Here is a 15338-nt window from a genome sequence, read left to right as displayed (position 1 = left end):
TTAACACTTTATTAAGTGCCTGCCATGTGCAAGTCACTGTGCTATGTTCAGGGAATATATTGGTGAATAAAATTGACATGTCCTCTGCCCTCATGTTGCTTACAGACTAGTGAAAAATACACCAAAAACAAATACATTTGCAAATTGCAATAACTGAAACAAAGGAAGTAGGGTGCAGAGATAATAACAAGATTCTATCAGTTTAAGTACGGTGGTCAAGGAGATTCTTTGTGAGAATGTGACATTTAAGACTAGGCAGGCTGTATATTTATTTATAAATTTCTAAGGCAAAATGTAGACTCCTCTAGAGCTAAATTGGTACTAATAGGAAACTGAAGACATATGTGATAGGTGAGCTAAATTATCAAGAGGAATCAGTACTATGAAACAGATACTTATGAATTGGAAATACAGGCTCTGTGATCCTCAAAACAATGTATTCATTTATACACTGTTTTTAAAAATGGTGATAAAGATGGATTTACATTGCACTCTGTCTCCTGCTAGAAAGGCTTTGTAAATAGAGTTCTTTTATTTATAGGAATTGAGTCTAATATCTCATGTCTAATATAAATATCTTTTAAAAGAGCAACAATAAATTTTCTTATATATGAAACTAAGTGTTCATTTAATAAAGGATGAATTTAGAAATTAATGGTGTAGAGGGCCTCACTGTTACAGGTATAACATAAAAGATAAATCAGGCCATAAGCAAAATTCCGACAGGAAAGCATTCACTGATAAACTGATCATTTGTAAGGTGAATCCCCGGGCTGTTGACATTAACATCTCTCCTTTCCTCTTATCAAGTCATTCTTTCTTCCCTTATAGATTTGAAGATAATTTAAGTATTTCTATTCTAATGATATTTCAGATTAACCATATTAATAATCACGGTAGCAAGCCATTTTGCAAAGTCAATTTGTAAACCTTGTAGGAGTTGCAGGATTTCTTCTAGTCAGCAAAAGCGAGGTGGGAGAATCATACGATAGCATGCAAAGTGGTTGACAAATAAAGACCGGGAGAGTCTGAGCAGTAAACAACTGCAGAAAATTGGTGATGACTCAGTAGAGGCTTCAAATAAAGCAAGAAAACTGATGAAGTTTTAGGAGTTTTTTTTAGCAAAATATTATCATCCTCCTATGCACATCAAAGATAAAGTACTAAAAGTCATATCATGTGTTCACACGTATTTGTCAGAAAATGTGCCCTAAATCAGTGTTTGATTCATCTATTTTTCTCAGAATTAGCATATAGTCACAGTTATATCTTGAATTTTGTTAGACACAAAATAAAATAATTATCATACATTTAGATTTTGTCCTTTTAAAAAGCCTTGCCACTTACCCCAAATTTAAGTTGACATTTTAGTAAATTGGCATATTCCTGGCAACAATTAACCTCAGATAACTGGCTTTCTTTTTTATTCATTTTATGGAATGCCAAACAAATATAAATGAAGTTCTAAAAGAAAATTTATTCACACCGAAAGATATTCCCAAAGTCTGGTGAATTTATAGTGTACGTGGAATTACTGAATTAAAAAATACATGTATTGCATATGTGAAGACATTAAAGTTATCTGTGGGTAATTGGGATATGAATGTCTTTTATTTTCCTCTCTCTGCTTACTTCTGTAATAGTTTCCATTTTCGCACAATGAGCATGCATTTCCTATGTAATAAAATTTTTCTAAGAAAATTTATTTACAAAGAGAAAAATAGAGGCTCTGATGCTTGTCTGAATTCATGATCCTTTGTTATCTCTTTATGACAGTGCATCTTTGAGGGTTGACAAATGCATGCAAAATGTCCAACTGAAAAAGGGTTTAATCTAAATCATTCACGCAAAAAAAGTAAAAATCGTGTATTTTTGCCATTGTTATTTCTTAGTTCTTTAGATTGATCATGAAGGCAGAAGTCAATTTTTTTACATAAGTAAATACCTAAGAAATTGAGAATTTTGACAATTATAATAATTATAACAATATCACATCCAACAACTACACTTTATTAACTACAAACTCTGTACCAGGTACTGTATATGTGTATAAGAGGCACATATAATTTCATTTACATTTCCTATAGCTAAAAAGGCAGAGCTGGGATTTATTTCCAGGCTTTCTTGCATCAGAAGCTATGAGTGTAATCACAAGGCACTTCTGACCTCACAGTTTTTATACGATCCTTCCCTGATAGCCTTGGTATTTGTGATTTTACAAAAGTGGATTTCCATTTTAAGTGGCTCAGTCCTGTGGCGGTAAAAAGAACAAGACCAACCAATTCCAATTTATTCTGACTTTCCCAAAGAAAAAGACCTGAGTGACAACATTGAAATCTCACTGAATAAGTGTTTTTTCTCTTGATGGGAAGAAAAGAGGTATTCTATGTAGATATACTTTTCCAATAGGAGTTGTATAGCAGAAAACATCAGTGAAGGACCTGTATCTCTTCTAATCACTTTTCCACCCAAGATACTGGTGTGTTTTCACCCTCAACAGCCAGTACATATTCTCTCTTTATGGGAGACTTCCCTCAAGCTGCTGTAGCCAACGTTACCATCACAAAGAGACAGCTGAAAGCACGGAATTTACATGCCTGAAGGGGCAGCCCTTAACCAGTAACTGCCTCGGTGCCAGGGTATAGATACTACAGCTCCTCTGCCCCTGGTTGTGGGACAATTCTAGATGTGACCTGTCTTCTCTCCAGAGCTTTCCTACAGGACTGAGCCAAAGTTACCTGCGGTGGAACTTTGCTTGGCACCACACTGTGGTTGACTACTTTCTCTTCCCTGCCCCACGCCCCCATTTTCTTGTGCATTCTTCCTGAGAACTCTTCTAATAAATCACTTTCAAAAAGTCATCCTGTGAGGGTCTGCTTCTTGAAAATATGATTAATTAGAATCCCCAATAGACTCTAATCATGTGCTACGTTAGTTACAATACCAACTATAAGGAACCTTTAAATGTTTCTTATGATGATATTTTTATGTAGCCGTTAGACACACATAGAAATGGAAGTCTGGAGAATTGAATATCAATGGCATATAAGACAAAAAAAAAATAATAGTTGAACCCTTGTGAGAAACCACAAGTCGTGTAACATATTTTGAGAACTTATTGTTATATAGGGCCAACATTACACCGGGATATTAGTAAAAGGCAAGAAATGCAAGAGACATGAGGCTGAACAGAGACACGAAAGACTCTCACTTAAAAAAGAAAATCCTCTAGAATTTTCTTTTCTTTTTTTTTTTTTTACCCCATTTGATTTTGGAGTGATGTCTTTGATAAACCAATTATGGAGAAGATTATAAGATTCGGTGTATAGTGTTTGGTTCTAACATAACAGCTTTCAATTTGGAAAAAGGTTACAAGATTCAGAGTCCTGGATCCTCAATTTGCAAAGGACATGTGTTTGCTTTTTTGCCTGCACTTTTGTTTTCCTTAGAAAACCCATCCTCTCTATCTTTACTCCATCTGATCTGAGTTGTGCTGACTGCACCTCTGGTATTAGGAGAGAGCACTTAATTCAGGGCTCGCCATTAGAGGGTTGTACACCACGGCCACCTTGATTGGTCAATGTAGGGACCGAGACAAACCAATCAGGGACAATGAGACTCAATTCTGGAACTGCTTTTGGAATGATTACTGAAGAAGGGATCCCTTTCCACTGAGGTTTTTTGAGACACTGGGATATAAACTTTGAACTTCAAGCAACAATTTTCCACCAAATGGAGAAAGTATCTTTGAAAGCCAAAGCTAACACAGAAGAAAGAAACTTGGAATTCTTCACACATCTAAATCAAGTCATGCCTGGTGCCAAAAATAAAATAAAACAAAAATCTCTCCTTGAACATTTCAGTTAGCCAATACATTTTCTTTTTGTCTTGAGACCATTTGAGTCATTTTCCTGTTTTTTCAACCAAAAGGGACCTGACAAATAGATTGTGAATGTAGCAGTTCAGATGCTAGCTGGGTTAGTTTCTATCCATGTGGCTGAATTATATGATATGGTAGATTCCTCCAGGATGTTATATTGTATGCTCTAGATATTTTAGAATCCTCAGAGCAATAAATAAATAAAATAAAATAAAATTTTAAAAAATGATAAAAAATTTAAAAATTAAAAAAGAAAGTCTTGTTAAGTGCATTTTGTGGCTATATTTTATGTTAATAAAAATTTTAATGGGAGAAAAATCAAGCAGTTTTATAAGATTCCATAGTTACTAATTGAATGTTGAGTTTTTTTCAATCTGTTATATCACTGCTAAACATGAATGCTACATTCCTCTTACCATTGGTAATGTAAGATATAGAGTCAGAAAGAATAAATGCAAAACACACATTATTTAAAAATATATATGTGTTTAAATCAATAGTTCTTATTTTGTCCTAGAAATTCTTAGAAAGACACTAAATGAACTGCTTTAGATTTTATACCATCTCTCTTTTCTGAAGCCATTCCAAATGGACAGTGGGTGGGAAAGGCTGAAATCAATGGAAAAAAAAGTTATTTTAGTAGTGTGCTTTAATATTTTAATTTAATTTGTCCAAGATATTCCATTGTGTGTCAATAATAATAATTATAATAAGGTTATGATAGCATAATACTATTTATGCAATATAAAGAACATGGCTCAGACTTTGCTATTTTTTGTTGCACATTTATAAACATGAATTTTCTCATTTACAGCATAGGAATTAATAATAGCACATAATTCATAGGTTTATTGTGAGGATCCAATGAGATAATTCATGTCACATGCTTAGCACACTGTCCAGCACACATTAAACAATATGTCTGAGCATTAGTGATAAAATTAATAAAATATTTTAAGATCATTATAATGTGATAATATGCATTATAATCACCATTTCAAAAGCAAAAATCCTAGTTTATAAGTATTTGTTTTCTTCTCTGTGTTAAGGGCTACATATGACTAGGCATTCAATACAAACTGATTTATCAATATTTCTTCATGGTGAGAGCGGGGATCCCTCAGATGAGATAGGGCATGCATGGCTGCGGAGGAGTTATTCTTTTCAACCCGGCAAATCATCTAGGACCATTGTGGTAAGAAGGAAAGGAATTACAGCTTCTCAAAGAGAAGTCCTGCATAAGAAGGCTGAGCATTTTTAAATAATATTAATAACCACTAATTGAGTGCTTACTATGTACCAGGCATTATAACAGATGGCTTTCCTGTGTCACCTGAGTTAAATACTTAGCTGGCAGCTGCTAACAATGCTAATTAACTTTTTGGAATGTTACTCACGTTTCGACAGGTAATTTCAACTAAATTATTACCTGCCAATTCTCCTCCACTTAGAGTTCCGGAACAGGCTAATTTATTGTGATCTATCTTCTAATTCTTTTGAGTTGCCACCCATTCAATTATAAGCACGAGTAGACTCTTCCTGCTTCTGTGCCTTCAGCGTTCTTTTTAGGCTCTATCTAGTTTGTCCATGTTGACAATACTAGTAATGCAATCAATAATGGTCACTGGCAGTTCATTTTGGTTCAAAATAAATGATCTATTTAAAATGCAAAGTCTAGATATTAATCACACAAAAAATGCCATGAAGCAAGGGGGAATTTTGAGGTGTCTTTCAAATGAAGATTACTGTTAAAAATCTCCTGGAATTGTGTCATTACCAAGTCAAAATAAACGGTGCCTTTATCATTCTAACTACAGAGATCAGCTATTTATGGTCACATTTCCCTTTCAGCTCCATTCTCCCCTCCACTCCTGCCATTCTTTTATTTTTTATTTTTTAAAGAAACTGAGCTTGGATGCAAATCTCAGTAAATAAAAACCAATTTGAAGCAATTCTCTCACTCAAAGTTTCCCCAGACCATAGCTGAGGGATTCATGGACCTTTTACTTTAAAAGGAGAATTGCAAAAGCCTTTTCTTATTTTGTTCCTAATTTTTAAATCAAGTTGGCCAAAAATGTGAGTCCTCACAGTTGTGAAATACTACTAGATGATAAAAGCAAAGTTTTTCCTTTCTTTTTTTCTTTTCCCCCACTCTGGTTTTGTGCTTCTTAAATAAGCATTGCCATCAATAAGGACTTTTACTCCATTCCATCATGTCATTATGCTTTTACGGAGGGAGCATCCTATTAATTTTATCTGAAGACAGAGAATACATTTGTTAACCATCTGGCCTAGTGCAACCTGAATTGGAAGTTAAATTAAAGCTCTCCTCACACTAGTAGGGATTGTGCTTCAATTCTATACTTGTAGCCCATAAATAGAATTTTTATTACTAATGCTATTTGAGAAGCTTATATTTCTCCCCTGGATTTCTTAAACCTCATTATCCACAGCTTAAATCCAGGCCATACTAAGTTTTTAGCTAAAGACTGGTACAGAGACCCAGTTTCTTGAGATGCTTGTATTTGGGATTATTCTTAACTTGAACTTCATTTCAGAAAATCCTGTCAGTGGCCATTTTTAATCTAAGAGACTGAAGCAGAATAACAAAACCAGCAAAGAATGCCTTTGTTGAATTTTCTGACTGTTCAGCTAGCTGCTTTTCATTTCCCCAACTTGAAATATTCATACAAAGAGCTTGGAATATAAGATTGTCCTATGGGGATACTATATGGATACATTCATGAGTTCTGTGCAAAAGCAATCTCACTGCTTTGGAAAAAGGAAAACGTTTTTTTCTGAGCTGTGTATATGCAGTCATGATTCTGTAGCAGTCAGTGCTTGCTATAGACTGAATGTTTGTGTCTCCCCAAAATTCAGAGGCGATGGTATTAAGAAATGGGCCCTTTGGAAGGTGATTAGGTCATATGAGGGCAGAGCCCTCATGAATGGGATTAGTGCCCTTATAAAATAGGTCTCTGGGAGCTTGTTTGTCTCTTCTACCATGCGAGGACAGAGCTAGATGTGCTATCTATGAACCAGAGGTGGCCCTCACCAGACACCTTGCCAGCCACTAAATCTGCCAGCACTTTGATCGCGAACTTCTCAGCCTTCAGAACTGTGAGAAATAAACTTTCCGTTGTTTACCAGCCACCTAATCTATTGTATATTGTTATGGCAGCCCAAAAGGACTAAGACAGTGGCTGTGTCAGCCTTCTCTTGGGGAGGAAAGCTTATGGAGTGCGTGTATTAGCCTGGTATTTGACACCGCAGTTGCCATGGCCAATTGAAAAGCCACAGACAGTTTGATCATAATAGCAACAGAATGACACCTGCACTTAGACTAAAAGGACAAAGGTAAATTTTATATGACACAGTATAAGTTACCTAACCTCTCAGAGCTTAAGTTTTCTCTTTACATTAACTAGAGATAACAATAGATGTATAAGTAGAGCAAATGAGGAAATATCAGTGAGAGGACATTCTGAAATATAAAGTTTGAACCACACATAAGACTTACTAAATTGCCTTACTATCAAGATTACCAATGAAGACAAGAAGGGACCATTGTCCAAACATTCTCTTAGAATTGTATTGCCAATTTCCACTCCTTTTAATGTAAATAAAATAAGCCCTAATTTCCATATGAAATATAAACCGAAGTCCATTATTTTAAGATGTGGTAGAGTTGAAAATGATATTGCATTTATCAGTTAATTAACAGCTCATTCCTAATCTTTTATTTCTAATTAATAGGAACTCTAGATAAATACCTCTGCTGCTCTTAGGAGAGAAAATGATAATTTGGTCAGGGTAAGTGGGATTCCCAAGGCTTGTGCTATCTTGAATTTATTTGGCTTGGCTTTATCTCAGTTTATAATCATGAAATTTCATATAAAGAAGTAAATGAGACATTGAATATTGTATATTAATATTTAACCATTCTATTATTATTGTATGTAAGAATTATTGAGCACATATTATATGCCAGGTACTGTGCTAAGTGCTTCATGTAAACCATACAATAACACTATGAAAGCCATGACTATGGTTGTTAAAATTTTGTAGATGAACAGACTGGAACTAGGATAGTTTGAGTTACATGCCCAACATCACACAGTAAATTAAAAAAAAAAATAGTAATTTGAGCCAAAATCTGTCTTTCCATAGAGTCTGAGCTGTAAACCACTATGCTTCACTATCCCTCTTTGAATTAACCAGCTACAACATGATAGCAAACCTTATTAGAGTGCATTATATGTGCTTAGCAGTAATTTTTTCACCTAATGAACTAATGTGTTTTGCAACCAGTAGATAGACATGTTTTTTGTACAGGATCCAAACAGTGAAATGATGGAGTATTTTTTTATCATTATAATTTCAAACATAATGAGATTCCTCCAAATTCCAGTAAAGGCTTAGAGATCAGCTCCACGGTTAGTTGGAAAATAGGAAACAAGTAACTTTTTCTTTTCCCCTAGCTCAGTTCCAACTTTGATTTAAAATATTTCTCTTCTGTAGCTGCCAATTATTTAAGTAAGAATTGTGGGTCTCCTGAGAGAGGTGGTGATAGACTGGGATGGAAAGGATGAAAAGTTGCTTCCAGAAGAATATATATTCTTCTTGAATGATTTTTTTAGAGCCTTTAAATTAGCTTCATTTTGGAAACAACACCGTAAAAATCCAATTTCTGCTTTTTGGAAAAAAAATGGAAGAGAATGACATTAGATTGTGAGTACACCTTTAAGATCAGAAGAGGCTCACATGTAGGATGGGTTCCTGATCTTTGAATGTGGTGTCTGCAGTCATTCTTGAGGAGTCTAGAAAGATATTTTAGAAACCTTAGGATTTTATACAGTGTTCCCTTTAATAATAATTTTAATTTTCTAAATGCATACTGTGGAAATTTATATGAAAATAGAAAAAATATAGCCACAAGAATATTCATTACATCATTATTCATTACAACCAAAAAATTAAAAAAATGGAAACAAAACAGAAGAAAACTAAATGTCCAACAGTAGGAGGTTAACTGAATATATATATTGGCAAACCTTAGTCATTACAAATGAGGGTGCAGAAAAATGTTTAATGACCCACAGATATGTTCACAGTATATTTTTAAGAATATTAAAAATTATTTTATAAAAAATTATGCAGAGTATTATGCCAATTGTATTAAAAATAGAATAAAGACTGGAAGCATGTATGTGTATCAAAATATTGAGAGCAGTTATCCTCTGGGGGAGAAATTAAGTGTAAAGCTAATTTCATTTTTTTCTTTTTTCTTTTTTCTTGCTTGCCTATATGTTTAGAATTTTCTTAAATGAGTATGTCTGACTTTTGCGATAATATAAAAAACAACCTTACTAAGTACTTGCTTTGTTCTGTTTTGTTTTAAGCAAAGGTTAATGGAACTCTTTCAAGTCTCCTTCTTGTTTCTGTGTCTGCCTTGAGAGCGTTCATTTCAAATTCATTTCTAGAACTCTGGTTCCTGGCTCATTTTTGCTCTATAAAAAGAACTTTATGCCTTATAATACAGGACAGATATTTCTTTTCCAGTTTGATTTTGCTCCATGTATTGGTTGTGGGTGACCATGTGCACACTCCCTAGCTTTCAGCGTTGGTCTATTCCCTGGTTTCAAACTTTTTCCTCTTATCTTTCTTGAACATTTGTTCTACTTCTCATGTGAGAAGAATTCAGTCGAAAAGTGTTTGTAATTGAAAAGAGAAAACTAACAGAGGAAATCAATGAAACCAAAAGTTGGTTCTTTGAAAAGATCAATAAAATCAATAAATCTCTAGCCCGGCTAACCAAGGATAAAAGAAAGACACAAAGGACAAATATCACTAATGATTACATGTACATTAAAAAGATAAATTAGATAAAATGGACCAATTCCTTAAAAGATACAAATTACCAAAATACTGAAAAGAAGAAATAGATAATCTTAACAGACCTATAACTATTAAAGAAAATGAATCAATAATCAGTAATCTTCTGGAATAGAATACACCAGGCCAGGTGGTTTCAGTGGTAACTCTTTAGGCACATAAGGAAGAAATATACGAGGCACTGTTATAGCCAAGAGCAGCCTAAGGAGACAAGAAAAGCCCATGTAATGTGGTATCCTGTGTAGAACCTTGGAATAGAGGAAGGGAATTAAGGAAAAATCAAGGAAATTTGAATAATGTATGGTATTTAGTTAATAAGAATACTACATCAATATTGGTTGATTAATTATAAAAAGGTGTCACGATAATGTAAGATGTTAACAACGGGGGAAACAGTGTGAGGGATTTTATGGGCTCTCTCTGTACTATCTGCTCAATATTTCTGTTAAAACTATTATTTAAAAATCTATTAGTTAAAAAAAATTGTGAAAGGAGGAAAAAAAAAAGAATTTCCCATTTCTCAGAGATTAAAAAAAAAAAAAAAAGCCCTTAAGTAATAGCCGAAAATTAGCTCTACTAAAAGAATTGAGAGTGACCCTCTCCAATCTCAATTTAACAAAGGGCAGCCTAGGAAAAAGATAATCAGTGAAGCTTCCAAAATAAGGATCCCTGAATCTTCCTTCATTGACAGTCTAGAAGGTGCAATGGAGCATTGTTACATCAATCCTATTTTCATTAGAATGCCATCTCCCCAGGTTCTCTACAGAAGCTTGTTTGTTTCCCCAGGGCCTAGTGCCTGTTCCTTGGAGAATCTTTCCTGACTAACTAAATGAAGAAATGAAGGAATTAATGAATGAATCAGGTATTCAATACATATTTACTGAGTTAATAAATAATTGGTACACAATTCACCAAGTGAGTGAATGAGGGAATGTCAATAATCCTTAGACAGATTAAACATGGAAATTTAAAGTGAGAAATCCATTAATCTGGGAATGTTCCTGAAGATTATATTATCACAAAAGTATAATACAGAAACAATTTCCTTCTCTCATATAGTGTTTTTGTTTTTACCTCCTCGTCCCAAGCAACTTTCATGATTCCTAGGACTCATAAAATAGTTACTATTTATTGATTGCCTACTGTGGGCCAGGAACTCTATATATCTATCTATTGATCCAATCTATTTATTTTTGCTTTCATTATACACATAAGAAAACTGACCAAAGTCTCCCAGCTCTTGACAAGGGAAGTTAGGACTTAAACCCTGATCTTTTTGAATTCAAGGTCCATACACTTCAGAACAACATGTTGCCTTCGAATGCTGGTAAATCCACTAGCAAATTATTCATTGCTAGGGTGAGCGCTTGTGTATGTGAGTATTTGCTGTGAGTTAATGTTGTTTTTCAATTTCTGAATGATAGGCTTAAAGATTTGTTAGTTGTCAGATTCGTCAGTATAGCCTTTACCTTATTATTTTATGCCAAGCAATTTGATGTCACATTAAAATGCAAGACCATTAGCAAAAACCTGAAGATTAGGTTTCAGTACACATCCTGGGACAAATGGGACAAACTACGCTTAGGAGGATATTCTGGTTTCTGTCCATTCAATTCATTGAGGGGGAACAAAGAGCAAACTACTTATTAGACATCCAGATTAGAAATTATTATGATATCAGACAGATTTATTTAAAAAAACAATATAATTGTTAAAGGCCTGAAAAATCTCATTGTACCTAGCTGGATTTAAAAATGTTACTGTCATCCTGAATGACTTAAGAAACCTTTCTGCAGTGTAATCTGCAATGATGTCCACATGGGTAAGAAGAAAAGCAAACATTACAAAAAATAGCTCCTCTGCAATCTGAAGGTTCTGGAACACCTAAAAACATCATGGTGAGACTTCAAATTCATTGCTTGACATTAATAGGCAAGCTGGGTATCTTTTGCTTCATAAATTAGAAAAAAGTAAATAAGATATACATGTAGACATAAATATAGTCCTCTGTGTGAAGGCTCCAGAACACACAGGAACATTCAGTGCTGCTACTAATTTTATTTACATTCCAAAGCACTGGCAGCAAAGTTACTAAATTAAGATTTAAAAAAAATAATAATATCTTTGGTTGTTTACAAAAGCAATAGAATAGAGTTATGGGGGAACATCAGTTTAATTTCTTCACTCAGAGCAAAGGCTCATATTTTTTTCAAAGGTGACAAACAGATCTATTAGTCAATCATACTACATTTGCATAGCACCTATAAGAGAGCTTCTCAGGGTATTTCACAATACAATTAATTTGCAGCTTTGATAATTAAGAGTCTGCCATATTAAACAAATGAGACAAAGCTGAGAGTTAAAAGCTGTAATCATGTCAGCTCTGAAACTCCAACATAAAGTGAGTTACATATCTGCAAAGTCATAGCAGTTAAAGTTCAGGCAGGTATTTGAAGCTTTGTCTTATTTATTCTACACTCATATTACCCTACAGAGGTTTAACGTGGTTGGATTCTATGAGTAAACACTTCACCCAGCCTTCCCTAGATTTCACCTTCTATACACCTTGCCTGGATGATTGCAGCAGCCTCCTGTGTTAGTTGCTGTGACTGAAACTATATTTTCAGGGCTCTCCCTCATCACCTATACCAGATTTTTAGAAATGGTCAACATTGCCTTCATCACATTTAAATCAATGGGGTGTATATGCCTCATTAGTCCTGATCGATTTTTGAAAACACTTATTTCTTGTCATTAAAACATAGCTTACATTTTTAAAAGTTTATATTTTATGACTTTTTAAAACTTTCAATGTATAAAATTAAAACTGAAATATTAGTAATTACAGATAACATAAATGGGAAATATATCCATAATTCCACTCCCCTGATAAAGTATTTTTTAACATTTTGCTGAAAATTTTCAAGCCTTTTTCTAGTAAAATATTTACATAATTGATGGTCATACTGTATCTGCACACTGATAATTAAGTCATCTACTGGAAAGGTAATTCAATGTAAATATCAAAGTGTTACGGGCATGAACTTTGAAGTCAGAATCAGTGAGATATAGATTTGAATACTAGATCTGCAACTGTTGTTGGTCAAGTCATTTAATTTTTCTAAACCTCACTATATTTACCTTTATAATTAGCGTTAAAAATAAGAAACTCGGTAAATATATGAAAAAAAAGTCATTATTTCTAGTAATTGAACAATTGGCAGCACAAAATTGTGATCCCTATAGAGGGGAAATAAATGAAGTAAACCTCTGGTAGCCTTGATTTTCTGTGTAGAGGCACTTTCTAGATCAGGGAGTAGGGAGAGGAGACATAAATAGTATGGTATAGTTTCAATGAGCAAAGGAAACAAACATCAGAATTTGGGGAGACTGAAGTGGCTGGAATCCCAGAGTAGAGTATTAGAAAGGATGGCATTGCTAAAAGAATGTGCTCCAGAGATCTGCATAGGAATGTCACATAAGACTGGGCAAAGAAAAAAATTCAGAGCTCAGACAGGACTTAGAAGACATTTAGGCTCCTCCATGCCAGAGAAGGACTTGCTGAACATTTGGGGCATTCAGTAAGGAGACTCATCTTAGTAATAACCTACCCTTAAAGTGAACTCTGTGTCTCCTCTAAGAAAGCTTAATCATATACCACAGAAAAATCAAGAGAATTCATAGTAGCTTAATAACTGCCTATCACAATAAAGTCCAATAATCTTTATATAAATATACCACAATCCAGCATTCAACAACATAACATTCTGGATGTCTATTATCCAATTTTAAATTACTAGATATCCAAACAAGCAAATAATGAGAATAAGACTAGGAGAAAAAGCAGTCAATAGAAACACACCCATAAATGACAGAGATAATAGAATTAACAAGCAAGGACTTTCTTACCCACTACAGGTAGGGGTCCTGAATAATAGCAGGAAATTACAGCTGAAATAGCTGCAAGCCTTAGGCTCTATTTAAGAAAGAATCTTTTTGCTTAAGATTACTTTGGCTATTTGGGTTCTTTTCTGGTTCCAAATGAAGCATAGACTTATTTTTTATAGATCTGTGAAATAGGACATTGGTATTTTGGTGGGGATTGCATTGAACCTGTAAATCACTTTGGGCAGTATGGACATTTTAACAACATTGATTCTACTGATCCATGAGAATGATATGTTTTTCCATTTGTTTGGATCATCTGTGAGGATTTCTTTCCTCAGTGACTTGTAGTTCTCCTTGTAGAGATCTTTCATCTCCATGGTTAAGTGTAGAGATATTTCATCTCCATGGTTAAGTATATTCCTATATTCCTATATTTTGTTTTCTTTGTAGTTATTGTGAATGGTATTGAGGTTTTCATTGGACTCTCAGCTTGACTGTGATTAGTATATAGAAATGCTACTGATTTTGTAACCTGAGACTTTGATGAATTTATTTATCAATTCTAGGAATCTTTTGGTGGAGTCTTTAGGGTTTTCTGGATATAAGATCATATCATCAGTGAAAAGGGATAATTTGACCTCCTGTTTCCCAATTTGGATACCCTTTATTTCTTTCTCTTGCCTGATTGATCTGGGTAGAATTTTCAGCACCATGTTGAAAAAAAGTGGTGGCAGTGGGCACTCTTGTCTGTTCCAGTGCTTAGGGGGAATGCTTTCAACTTTTCCCCATGCAATATGATGTTGGCTATGGGTTTGTCATATATGGCTTTTATTATTTTGACATATGTTCCTTCTATGCCTAGCTTGTGGGAGGTTTTTACCATGAAATGTACTATTTTGTCAAATGCTTTTTCTGCATTTATTGAGATGATCATATGGTCTTTGTTTTTGCTTCTGTTTATGTGGTGAGTCACATTTAATGATTTACATAGGGTGAACTATCCTCCCATTCCTGGGATTAAGCCCACTTGGTCATGGTGGATTATTGTTTTGATGTGCTGTTAAATTTGGTTTGCTAGTGTTTTATTGAGGATTTTTCCATCTATATTCATAAGGAATATGGGTCTATGACTTCAAACTCTACTACAGGGCTATAGTAACCAAAACAGCATGGTATTAGCACAAAAATAGAGACATAGGCCACTGGAACAGAACCCAGATATAAAATCATCCTCACACAGCCAACTGATCTTTGACAAAGCAGACAACAACATAAACTGGGGAAGAGAAGCTCTATTCAATAAATGCCGCTGGGAAAATTGGATAGCCACATGAAGAATAATAAAATGGGATCCATATCTCTCACCACTGACAAAAATTAATTCAAGATGGACAAAAGACTTAAATGTAAGGATGAAACCATAAAAATTCTAGAAGAAAAGGCAGGGAATACTCTTCTAGACATCAGCCTAGGCAAAGAATTTATGAAGAAGACCCCAGTGGCAAATTATAGCAACAACAAATATAAATAAATAGGGATTGATAAAATTAAAAAGCTTCTGCACAGCTAAGTAAATAATCAACAGAGCAAATAGACAACCCACAGAATGGGAGAGTATATTTGCAAACTATACATCTGATAATCCACAAAGAACTCAAATAAGCAAGAAAAAACC

General features: G+C 34.2%; 1 protein-coding gene across 1 annotated transcript in view; it reads right to left on the bottom strand.

Annotated features, from left to right (window-relative positions):
- Nucleotides 1–15338, bottom strand: part of CNTN6 (contactin 6) — a 156930-nt gene that overhangs the window by 74992 nt on the left and 66600 nt on the right. The window lies entirely within an intron of this gene.

This window comes from Eulemur rufifrons, chromosome 7 (genome assembly GCF_041146395.1).
Source record: "Eulemur rufifrons isolate Redbay chromosome 7, OSU_ERuf_1, whole genome shotgun sequence".
Classification (NCBI taxonomy): Eukaryota; Metazoa; Chordata; class Mammalia; order Primates; family Lemuridae; genus Eulemur; species Eulemur rufifrons.
Note: the sequence above shows the minus strand (reverse complement) of the source record. Positions and strands in the feature narration are given on the sequence as shown.